Here is a 12,446-nt window from a genome sequence, read left to right on the forward strand (position 1 = left end):
AATTAACTTTTTGGTTGTCCTTAGAAAACAGCTTAACTATACTCTGTTTCAGTGGCCCAATCCACAAGACAGAAAAAAAATAAATGGCTGTATGAAGTAAACCTATGTGAAGAAAAAACCTAGAATGCTTTTCAGCTCCAGCAGTCTAATGCAGATTATACACACAAAGTTCAGAATCATGATTTGCAGGTGCAAGTTTCTGAAGGATGAAAAATGGTGGGACGGGGGCAAACTAGAGATAACGTCTGACACCATTTGACGCTGAAGTCATGCTAAACTGTTAAAATATAGGAAGGGTTAAGTAGAGAAGACAGAAATAAATCAAGGCTAGACTCAAAATTAAAGAACTTTAGCACGAGATATTACAGTCCTGGGAAATTTTTAAGGGTTCCATAAAACTTTATGGGAAAGGCACATAATTACGTTCCTACCACAATCCCCTCCCTCAGTCAAGTGCTCTTGGCGCTATGCTTTGATGCTGCATTCTCCTTACACAACCCTAGTTGCTCTACACATTCATCAGAAAAAAAGGTCTTTTGTGGATTTCTTTCTCTCTTTATCTCTCTGGCTAATGGTATCCTTACTTTATCCACTTAATTTCACAGAAAGGAAGCAAGAGACAGTTTATCACTGGCAGTATACTTGCAGGCTGGGGCGGGGGGTGAAGTGTAGAGGGTGGGAAACACAGCACAGGTGCTTATACTAGGATGCAAGAAACAACAGAAACACAAAAGCTCAGAGCGCTAAAGCTGGATAAAATAAGCATTTTAAAAATGGCAAATAAAAAGTTATTTTATAAAGCAAGTTCATCTATCCTATCCAGCCACATGTCCCAATCCTAAAATAATCCAGGTTCTTGTGGCTGCCTAAACAGTCTTTAAATCTCTATGCTATAATGTCCTCCTGCTGCTTGTTGGCCTGAAAAAACTCCAACTCAGCCTTCAAGTCTAAGCTCTAACACTACCACCTCTAGGCAAAGCTTCTTTGATTCTCCCAAACCCGTGCTCCATTCCCTTAAGTGCTCCTCACACTGCTCCTTCACTACAGCAGCGGTGTGATATTACAATTACTGTGAGTGTAGCTCTGTGGGAGCACCGTGTCTTTCCATCACCGCATCTCCTGGTACACTGGACGTACCTCATAGGTCAGTGATGGCGAACCTATGACACGCGTGTCAGAGGTGACACGCGAACTCATTTTTCTGGTTGATTTTTCTTTGTTAAATGGCATTTAAATATATAAAATAAATATCAAAAATATAAGACTTTGTTTTACTATGGTTGCAAATATCAAAAAGTGTCTATATGTGACACGGCACCAGAGTTAAGTTAGGGTTTTTCAAAATGCTGAAATGCCGAGCTCAAAAGGTTCGCCATCACTGTCACAGGTCATCCCATAGGTTTCAACACACATCCATTGAGTCTCTTTCTTCCAATCCAACCTAATTTAGAACTTCATTATCTATCTCCTAGATTATTATTATTATTATTTTAATATATTTTATTGATTTTTTTACAGAGCGGAAGGGAGAGGGACAGAGAGTTAGAAACATCGATGACGGAGAAACATTGATCAACTGCCTCCTGCACACTCCCTACTGGGGATTTGCCCGCAACCAAGGCACATGCCCTCGACCGGAATTGAACCCAGGACCCTTCAGTCCGCAGGCCAACACTCCATCCACTGAGCCAAACTGGTCAGGGCTAGATTATTATTTTTTTAATAATTTCTTTTTTTTCAAGGATATGCTATTATTGATTTTAGAAGAAGGAAGAGAGAAACATCAATGTGAGAAACATTGATCGGTTCACCCAGTATGTGCCTGACTGGGGATGGAACCTGCAACCCTCTGGTGTACAGGACAATGCTCCAACCAACTGAGCCACTGGCCGGACTCTCCTAGATTATTTAAACCAGTCTCTTCATTGGTCTTCCAATTTATGGGCCCTCTTCCCTGAAATCCACTCCACATTCATTCTTGCCACTGTAATCTTACCAAATTACAACTTTAATTAAATGTACCAGGTTGAGCAGTTGATGATGCAGAGAATGAAAAGCTGAAAAACACCTGTTCTCTAAGCTCAATGGGCTCAAATCCAATAGGACACAGAGAGAAGTAAATAATTAAGTAAATAAGTAAATAATTTATCAGGTGTTATAGAAAATATCCAACTCATGCTAATTCTTGGCCTGGTATGTCCTTTACTTTAAATGGTCAATCCTTCCTAATCTCTCCAGTCAGAAGCAATCTCTCCTTCCTCTGCTCCCACAGTGCCCTTATCATTTTCTATTTGAGTTTATGCCCATGTATTATGTCTCTTACTAGATGAAATCTTTCTAAATGGAAGGGCAATATATTTTACATGTCTCTATTTTGCCATGGCACCTAATACAGTGCCATGCAAATAGCTGATAAATGTTGAATTACAATAGCTAACCTCACTAAAATATTAAGAGTTTGTGATTCCTTTAGGATTTGCTAGTATTAAGAATATCAATGGGCCAAATATATGCAATTCAAGATTAAAATTTTTCCACTCTAGCCACTAAAATATAAAAAGTCTATTCTGTTTGGCTAGATAATAGTGGACATATGGGGAATATCCTCAACCAGATTTGAAAGATGTGTCCAAACGAAATGGACCTCTATTATAAAAACACAACTCTCTAGTTCTACAAGCCAGGCATCCAGCCTCTGTGACAAATACAGAAAAACTCTGAAGGGCAAACATGGTGTGGTGTTTCCATAATGGGGGCAAGTCAATGAGCAAATGCTTAACTAAGTAAAAATGCCCACTTCTTAGTAAAAATCAAATTCACTGAGACAAGAAAATACTTTAAAAGCAGATCATTAAATAAGCTCTTTGATCGCTCAAATAACACAACTTTCCAGAGGGGAATACGTATAGCTTTTATCCATTCTTTAAAGTCTACACCCAATTTCCTGCAACAGTGCTACCATAAGATGCCTCTCCTTATTAGGATCCCCAATTCTTTAATTTCACTTTTGAAATTATGTCTGTCCTACCTCCACCCCATTCTTTCACCATAATTGTTTTAGTTAAATGCAACAGTTGTGTGCAGAATGAGGTAGATAGCAACTCAACTATCATTGACTGAATCACAAGAATTAAAGACTTCTAACATTTCATGATTTAAAATGCAGCACTAAAATTTCAACTTCTCAATTTTGGCCAAAAACAAAGCTCAAAGCTCAAAACTATAAACACCTTTTAAGAAAACGCTGTGTCATAATGACATTTATCTGCTCCTAATTGGCTTGAATGAAATCAGACCATCTGATTATATCATTTATTCCAGCATTAAAATTGATGAAGGCAAAAACTGTGTCTCATACACTAATTTTATGGAGTCCTTAGCAAGCTGCCTCTAGCAACTTTTAATCTACAGACCTGAGTTTAAGTTTGCTATAAGAATTAAGTAAGATATATAAAAAATGCTTTGTAAAACTATATAGCATAATACAAACGTAAGGTGTTACTAGTATTATTATTATTACAATAAGCTCTCTCTAAGAGCAAGTCTCCCCTATAGGAAATCTGAATAGAGCTGAATTATTTATGTATATTTTTTCTCAGAGAACTAATGTTTGAAATGCAATACTGTAAATAACTCCTAAAAAAGGGAGGAAGGAGCGGGGAAGTGGGGAGTAAGAGAGAAAGCAAACCTGGGTCTTAGGGATCGATTTCTAACTCTTCCACTTACTATCTACCTATGTGGCCCTGGTCACTTCACCTCACTAAACTCCAGTTTCCTCATTTGTAAGTGGGGATTAAATGAGAGAATACTTATATAAAGTACTTAGCACTATGTCTGCTACATCGTAAGTGATAAGTAAATGGTTACTATTACTGATTAAATTAATGTTACATCCATATCCTAACTGATGACATTCAAGAAGAAAACGGAGCCAAGAACATGTCAGAATGGAAGCTGATATACAGAGATCTAAGTTTATATATTACTGTAGGGAGACAAAGTTTGAGAAACATAGATTATACAATGCATTTTCATATAAATAAGCAAATAAATTACTTACTGTGTCTCCAGGATTGCTGAAGAATCTAGAGAACCGAAGCCAATATCTCCAAGTCATAAAAGCAGAATAGCAATGTCTGTATGGAAGGAGAACAGGACCAAAAAATCAAAATAAAAATTTTAAAATGTGCTTATTAATGTATACAGAAGCTTCTTTGTTTCCAGACTTTCAATTTTCTAAATTTTCATGAAATGAAAGCTAGACCCCACAGCAAAGGCACAACTTGCTTGCAAAAAATTAGATGGTATTAACAATCATGCACAGCCACTTAAGTTTCTGCCATCTTGTCCTTTTTTCTGGGCACATTGTTGTATTTGTGGTTGATTTTGAGGTATTAAACATTATTAACTCCACCATATTAAGTAACAGCAAAAGCAGTAAAAGTGTTCCAAAATTAGAAAGAATAGAATCCTCTCCTGAATCAGAGGTAGAGAGAGCAAATAAATGTAAAAGGTAAGAAAACAGTGAATACTGCCTGTGCATATGAGATCAGAGTCTTATATACTGTAACATGAAAAATCCATACCGGTGGAATCAATAAGATTCAGCAGAAGACAAGGAAAACAGGAAACCTTCTGCATGTGTGACCAGAGAATCAATATCATTTCGGGTTGTCAACTGGTCTAATGTTAATTCAGGGGATAGCAAGAAGCTTATTTAAGAATTTAAAAGCTGAGCATAATACAGGTGCTACTATCACCAATATTTACACACCACCAATGTGAATGGTCAGTTCACTACATGACATGTAACTGCTAAGGTCTTCCCTAAGACTTGTGCAGAGACTATCTATGAGGGGGGCTACCTGTCTCAGTGGATTTTCAATGTAGACAAAACTAGTCTATTATGGGAAAGGATGCCCCCAAATTTTCTATCAGTGAAAAGGTGAGAGTATGTCTGGTGTGGTTTTTTGTTTTTTGTTTTATTTTACTAAGAATAACGTTCAAAACCAAACCTGTACTTACAGGAACACATAACTTTGTTATAACAAACTACAGTTGACTTGTAAACTTGAAATTACCAGCTTAGATCCTGAAAATTTTGTCAACAGGGGGTTGGTCAACGAAAATAATATACTATCACCTATTAACTTAAACTTTTATTAAAAAAATCTTTTTAAAAATTTTGTTTTGCCACTTTTACCTTATAATAGTAACATAAATATATGAGCTTTATATCCTGACTTTAGTTCTGCTACTTTTCCCAGTAGGTTTTGAGCTCATCAACCATAAATTATCCTGCTGTGGGAGTTTACTAGAACTACCCCATTCAGACAAGGAGAGAGCAGTTTTTATATTCATTCACAGAGACTGTGCCTCTGGAGTTCTTAAAACTGAGTCACTCAGGGCACTGACAAAGGAGTTGAAGGGTCTGCATCTTGCTGGATAGGGAAGGACAGGCAGTACCCCTACCACTGCCTAGATATATTTTTTTTCCTAATCTTTAAATCCACTTTGAGTTTATTGTGATGCCAATACTTAGATAACCAATAACAAATGTGAACTATTCCTGAAATTTCATAAATAAAATCAATTGGACTATTCATTCAACAAAGCAGTATTTACTGAGCAGGCCTATGCTAGGCACAGTGTATTTCTAAAGCACCTTTTGTTTCACAATCCCAAAAAAGCTTTCAAAGTTGCCTTAAAATAAAGTATCAGTGACTGAATGTCTCTCATTTTATACATGTATAACACTCTGTTCAAAATCCTGATTCAGGCATTATAAATTTAGCTGTTTGTGGAAATAAAAACTAAAAGGGTTAGACTGGCATTCGATCGTTAAATAAATTCCAACTTCACAATTCAATCCAAAAAATACCCAGAGCCAAGTGATTTTTTAAAGTTACAAGACAAATTATATGATTCAGAAATTCCATTAGGCAATGGAGTTAATACAATTATAACTTCTTGTTTCTAAATCCTTATATGTATGCTACTAAGTACGAAGTCAAATGTATCATAAGTCCCACTCAATGGTTACCTTTAAATTGCACAAAGAGCAACTTCCAAAAAATTGAATAAATATCTAACATGCCAAAAACAATTTATTTTCTGGGTTTACATTATTTTGGAGCTCTGTCTAGAAAACTAATTCCTAAATTTAGGTGCCAGAAAAATATATTTTCCCAAATCAATTATTTGAAACTGCTTAAGAAAGATCATCAAGAATGGGAGAGAAAATAAGGAGAGTGATTAAGCACAGGGATCTTATATAATTAAAGGTTAATATGCAAATTGTCCCCTGGAGAGTTTGACCCACTGGGAATTCGACTGCTCGCTATGACGTGTGCTGGCCACCAGGGGGTGGTGCGGAACAAAGGAAGGCCCCAGCTGGCAGCTGGCAGCTGGCAGCCAGCAGCCAGGGAGGGGAAGGAAGGCCCTGATCAGCCCTGATCGCTGGCCAGGCCAAGGGACCCTACCTGTGTGTGAATTTCATGCACTGGGCCTCTAGTACAGGTATAAGTTGGAATGTCTGGGTTGCAATGCTTGTTCTACCATTTTCTAGTTATCTGACTTCAGTCACCCCATCTGCAAAATGGGAATAATAAAAATATCTACTTCATATTGTTGTTGTATGGCTTAAACCCAGGTAAATTACTGCATGCAAGGGTTTATCAGCAAGTAGAATTACCTAAAGTGTTTGCTTATTATGATTATCATATGACTCGATCATCCAAATCATCTACACAAATGCCTTGCCCTACTCAGAGCCTTCCTTAATTGGCCTAGTGGAATTTTAATTCCTCCCTCCTTGACTTCTCCACAATATGCATTGTGTTTCATAGTTTTTTGGGTAAAATTCCCTCCAATTAGATTATATCTCCTTGAAGACAGAGACCACATCTGAGTACAATGGGCAGCAAATATTGTTCATTGTTGCCCTTCATTTCTCTCTCTAAAGGTTCTGAATAATAATATCCTGCTAGTCAGCAAACCTTTACCTGGAGACAGGAGCTTTATATAACCAGTGCACTTAAATACTAATCATACTTTGATAAATATTCTCTTAAGACTTAAAAACTTGGGAGGAGGTGGAAAGGAGGAAAGAAGGATTCACTTAATATTTTTAAACTACTGGTCAATAATATCTTTTAAAATTAATTTATTTTTAAAAATTTCTTATGCTTTAAAAGCTTACTTTCATTATCTCATTCAAAAAGCCCATGATGCTTTTAATATAAAAATACAGTAGCATAATTTCTGCATATGTCATGTCTAATCTAATCATAACTTGCCCATCTGCTGATTTGAATGTAATCATGGGATGCTGGGTGACAATATGCTTGCTTGATTCACCCTACACTGTTTATGTAAAATAAAATAATTTAAACTTGACTTCAAGATGCACATCTTTCTAGCTTTGATTTCTGCTCCCTTTTCCCTCTTAACAATGTGCCATTTACACACACACACACACACACGACACACACGCCTTCAATTTATCTAGGATTACCTGAGAAAGCACCTTCTAAAGTATCCAACTTTGGTAACACAATGAGGTGTTGCTCTTACTTAGAGAGAAGAGAACTTTTCTGAAAACAAATGGCAGAACCGAACCCAGTGCTTTGTTACCAATTTCAACAAAGTAGAATTTTTCCTTTTGAAATTAATTTTTCAGCATAAAAACTGCTGAGGACACCTGTTTACCTGCACAAATATCCCTCGTCTTGATTCTTTTAATTTGACTCTCAACTTTAAAACAAATGCAAAACCAAAAGGCTAAAGAATCACAGCACTCATTTAACATGGTTTTTCTAATTTTTTCATTCCCCAGTGGCAGCGCTTTTCAAAGGAATACCAAAAGTACACCCTATTTGTTTCTCATTCTAAACACATCCCAACCAAGGGGAAACATTATCAGCCATCTTAATAAGAGGAATGGAAAGTGCAAAGCTAAGACAGATCAAACCAAACATTTTCTATTCATTGTACTTCTTTTCAGATCAGAATTTTTCACATGAAAGTACTTTGAACCTCCGCAATGACAAATGTCATCATAATTTAATAACATTTTAAACTAACTTCCCTCCCCTCAAATAGTCACAGGACTGGCTAATTCACATACAATACCTCCAGGCTACTGGGTAGAGAGTAAAATAAACTTGATTGTTTTATGTATCCTGAGGTACATAAAGAAAAGCAAATCAAACACAAAGAGGTTCCCAGTGTCTCACATATCCATACATATACGATGGAGACAAGGAACCTTCAAAGACCTTCACTGGATACATACAATGGCTTTAAATCATAGACCCTGCCTTCAGGTAGGGAGACCTGGCAAGTGTAAGCCTCCGAAAGACAGGTCTCCCTGGCCAATCCCCATCTTACAACCAGGAGTCATCCATTAAAAAAAAACCACATTGTTTCCTCGGATGTTAGCCGTAAAAAAGCTAAAACTCAGGACTTTCCTGAGCAACTGCCTCCTCCCAAAACTTATCAAAAGTTCATGTGAAATAGACAAGAGCGTTGGTTCTGCATTTTATCTCGTGAAGAACAGATAAGCCACTTTTGGACAAGCCACCACGACTTCCAGCAGCACCACCAGCTCCACGCCCCCCGCCCCATTTCTTTTTATCTCTCTCCCCTAAACTATACCCCGAAAAACGACCCACAAAAGTAGCAGCAGTAAACGGGAGGCTCCTGGTTTTGGGGAAAATAAACTTTGCTCTTTGGCTGTCAACCTGACAACTTTCTAAAGGTGAAACGTCTCCTCCTCCACGGGGGACAGCCTTTTGGATGCGCATAACCAAACAACCCCTCGTCCGTCCGGGTCCGCGACGGCAAAGGTGCCAAAAGGGAGAAAATGACGTGGGAAGGAGTGTCCGCGGGGCCGGCGGTGGGGACGGCTCCTGAGCCCGGCCGCGCGCCCCGTGCCCCTGGGAGCGGGCGACTTTGCCGGGTGCGAGGCGTGTTGAGCCATCTGACGCATCAGTTTTTAGGAATGGTACCCAAATGCCCCCACGAGCTAGGAGCCGCGCCTAGAACCCCTCCCCTCGGGGACACCGGCCGGGGGGCACCAGTCGGGCGAGCGGGGGGCAGCCCGAGAGGAGCCACCACGATTGTTATTGTTTACGAAGCCCAGGCAGCACCGGGAGCCGGGCGCTCGCGGGCCGAGGAGCGGGAGGGTGAGAGGAGCCGGGAAGGACAAAGATGCCTTCCCACGCTCGAGGCTGCCTCTCCGGACACGCGGGGCCGGGATCACCCCGGGGATCAAGAGGGCCAAGGCCGTCGCTAGAGCTTCACCGGAGACACTGCCAGCCCCGACATTCACCCGGCTTTCCCTGGATCCCCTAAGACACCCCCCAAGATCCCTCCCTGCTGCGCGCGGAGGAAGGGCAGGTGCGGCGGCCCGGCCCCCCTCGCAGCCCCGGCAGCCGCACACTCACCTGCGTCCGGTCGCGCCAGCGGCCGGCTCAGCCTCCGCGCGGACCTCGGCCGGCCCCGCGCCCGTCCGCTCCCCCCCGCCAGCTCCGCCCTCGCCCCGCCCCCGGGAGGTGGGCCTGGCGGCCGCGCCGAAATCGCGAAGCGGCCTCCCTGAACTCTCGCGAGCCCTCCCTCCTCGGCGTCTGGGTGGCCAGGCTGTTCCGACTCGGCCCTGACGTCACACGCACCACAGCCGGAAGTAGCCTTGTGTCGTCAGCGCGGGCCTCCAGCCCCACCCATCCGCGCCGGGTGAGTTTCTGATTGGCCCTGAGGGGTTGACTGGAGAGTCAGCACTGGCCTCCCTTGTTAACCTCGCTCTTTTCCCTCTTGTCTACCCAGAGCTGGTTCAGGTCTCTCTTGAGAGTGGCCCAGTGTGTGGTCACGTTAGTCACCTGTCCTGAATGTGGTCCGAGTTTTTTCCTAGACTTCACAATGCATTTGCACAATGCAATGCAAAGAGCGTTAGAAAGAGGGGCTGGGAAAAAGAAAGAAACGGGCTGAGGGATACATCTCCACAAATCCACGCATTTTTCAGATTAGGAAGATATGCTCAACCAAGATGGATTGGCTGGCCACTGAAAGGCGCGCAGCCCGCCTGTGAGGGCGGTGCGGGAGGAGGAGTCTGGCCGCTGGGCTCTGAAATCCCTCCGTGCCCGCCGTAGGGCCTTGCCTCCCCGGAGCGGGTCCGAGTGTCCGGACCGGCTGCGTGGTGGCCGGCGGCGGGCCGAGGGGTGGGGCCGGGAGGCGACCGACCGCGGGGGAGGTCATGGGAGCGGAAGGCCTCACCGCCTGGCTCTTTCCTCCCTTCCCCCCGTGGTCGGCTCCCCGCTTGCCCGCGCTGGGGCCGGGGGTCCATGCTGCCCTCGGGCCCGGTGGGGGGGACCGGGGCCTGCATGGGCCGACCGCCGGGCCCCATGGGGGTGCATTGGCTCCCCGGCCCACGGCGGGAGCCCGGCGGGCTACCACCCGCCCGCTGCCCCCCGGACCGGGCCCAGTGCAGCAGCGGCGGCAGCGGAGTGGGGCGCGTGCCCTAGCTCGGGGAGGCCGCCATGCTGCAGTGCACCGGCCCCATGGCCGGGCCTGCTCCGAGCGGATGGCCACTCCACCGACCGCACCCCGTTTTCTGGGCCTGTGCCGCCCAGACGGGCTGGAGTCCCAGTCTGCCCGCAGGCCACCTGCGGGTGCTGTGTGTGGGGGGGCCATCCTGCCTTGTGGCGAGTTGGAGCGGCAGCGGCAGGAGCCGGACAAGGACTGTGCCCTCCATCTTGCCTTGGGTTCTCCATCTTGGGACAGAGCCATGTGCGCCCTCCATCTTGCCTTGGGTCCTCCATCTTGGGACAGAGCCACGTGCGCCCTCCATCTTGCCTTGGGTCCTCCATTTTGGGACGGTGCCATGTGCTTCCTCACGGGAAGAAGCCGCTGCTAGCCACACCCAGGATTTCTCTGGACTAACCAATAATAATCAAGGGAAGTGCACGCCATCACTGTGACCACATCCTGTACCCACTCGCGCCTGGCCAATCGGCGGGGGCCCACAGTCCCCTCTCCTGCCCTCACTCCACCCCCCTTTAAAACCCCCTGTCCCATCAGGTCTCTCTCTCTCTCTCTCTCTCTCTCTCTCTCTCTCTCTCTCTCTCTCTTAATACTCATACATAGCTAGGTAGCTATACATTATGCTTTTTGTATTGTATTAGGGAAATCAGTTCCATCTATATCATCTGATCATTTGGAGGCTCAAATGGCAATTGCCTTATACAAGCATAAGGAGGCTTAATAGTGATCAAACATGCTTGACAGAGACTTGTACACCTCCCTCCGTGTGTGTGTGTGTGTGTGTGTGTGTGTGTGTGTGTGTGTACTAATACGGTGGGTAGGACTGAGAACAGTTTGTGGAATGTTCTACAGAAAATTTGTTTTCAAATGTGTCATACTTAGCTAGAGTAATATGGACTACTCCAGGGTATCAAATTAGGATACTATGAGATAGGCTAAGACTTTGAGGCCATTCTAAACATTCCCACAGGAGGTTGTTGAAGGTGCCTGAATTGAAACAAATTTAGAGCCATGTGTCCTTTTGGAAATTTTTAAAGCTTAAAAAATTATGATTAAAATTAGAGAGACTTGCCTAGCTGGCATGGCTCAGTGATTGAGTGACCAGAGGTCACAGTTCAATCCCTGGTCAGGGCACATGCCTGGGTTGCAGGCTCAGTTCCCAGTAGGGGTCATGCTGGAGGCAGCTGATCAATGGTCCTGTCTCATCATTGATGTTTCTATCTTTCTCTCTGAAACAGATAAAAATATATTTTTTAAAAAGTTGGAACTAATAGAGATGTATAAACATAGGGATTAATATAATAAATCATGAATCCATACAATGTAATGTGTTGAAAATCATCTGTAGATATGTATGTGTTAAAAATCATATGTAAATAAATGGTTAATGACATGGGCAGATGTTCAGAATATACTGTTAATTTTGGGAGTTCTTTTAAAGCAGGTTACCAATAATGTAATATCCTTTGTATAAAAATTATTTGAAAATAATATGTGTGTATTCATAATATGGCATACATATTTGTATGTATATTTGAAGAATGAAAAGTAAAACACTAAAATAAAAGTTTTCTCTAATGTGATTATGAAAACAAAAAGATTATGATGTACATTGTTATGCCAATAGATTTTTGAAGAAGAAGAAGAAGAAAGAGAGAGAGAGAGAGAGAGAGAGAGAGAGAGAGAGAGAGAATAGGTGCTTTTCAGTTTTCCTTGGAGATTCTCCTAATAGAAATCCACCCATTTTTTCACTATGGAAAAAAAAGAAAGTTGATGGACTCAAAAAAACAATTGAATGGGCCTTTTCAGATTGACACTAAGGGTGCTTGACTCCTGGCTCCTTTCTTCATAGCCATGATTTTCAAAGGGGATCTAGTCCAACCAGGCTAAATGCAACTGAGTTTGTT

The 12,446-nt window shown here is 42.7% G+C and overlaps 1 protein-coding gene and 1 long non-coding RNA gene across 10 annotated transcripts in view; one reads left to right on the forward strand and one right to left on the reverse strand.

Moving 5' to 3' along the window:
- Positions 1 to 9,549, reverse strand: part of STK38L (serine/threonine kinase 38 like) — a 67,504-nt gene extending 57,955 nt beyond the window's left edge. For 7 of the 9 annotated variants that reach the window (XM_036302086.1, XM_036302084.1, XM_036302082.1 and 4 more), the window contains exons 1-2: positions 9,450 to 9,549; positions 4,061 to 4,136 (exon numbers count right to left, since the gene is read on the reverse strand). The gene's annotated coding sequence lies outside the window, so the exon portion shown is untranslated. Of the gene's footprint in view, positions 1 to 4,060; positions 4,137 to 6,482; positions 6,556 to 9,449 lie in introns of those variants that run through there. The other 2 variants (XM_036302081.1, XM_036302079.1) reach the window with 2 other exon arrangements.
- Positions 9,386 to 12,446, forward strand: part of LOC118652138 — a 28,890-nt gene continuing 25,829 nt past the window's right edge. The window contains exon 1 of the long non-coding RNA XR_004966441.1: positions 9,386 to 9,735. This is a non-coding gene — a long non-coding RNA (uncharacterized LOC118652138). The remainder of the gene's footprint in view (positions 9,736 to 12,446) is intronic.

This window comes from Myotis myotis, unplaced genomic scaffold (genome assembly GCF_014108235.1).
Source record: "Myotis myotis isolate mMyoMyo1 unplaced genomic scaffold, mMyoMyo1.p scaffold_m19_p_3, whole genome shotgun sequence".
NCBI lineage: Eukaryota > Metazoa > Chordata > Mammalia > Chiroptera > Vespertilionidae > Myotis > Myotis myotis.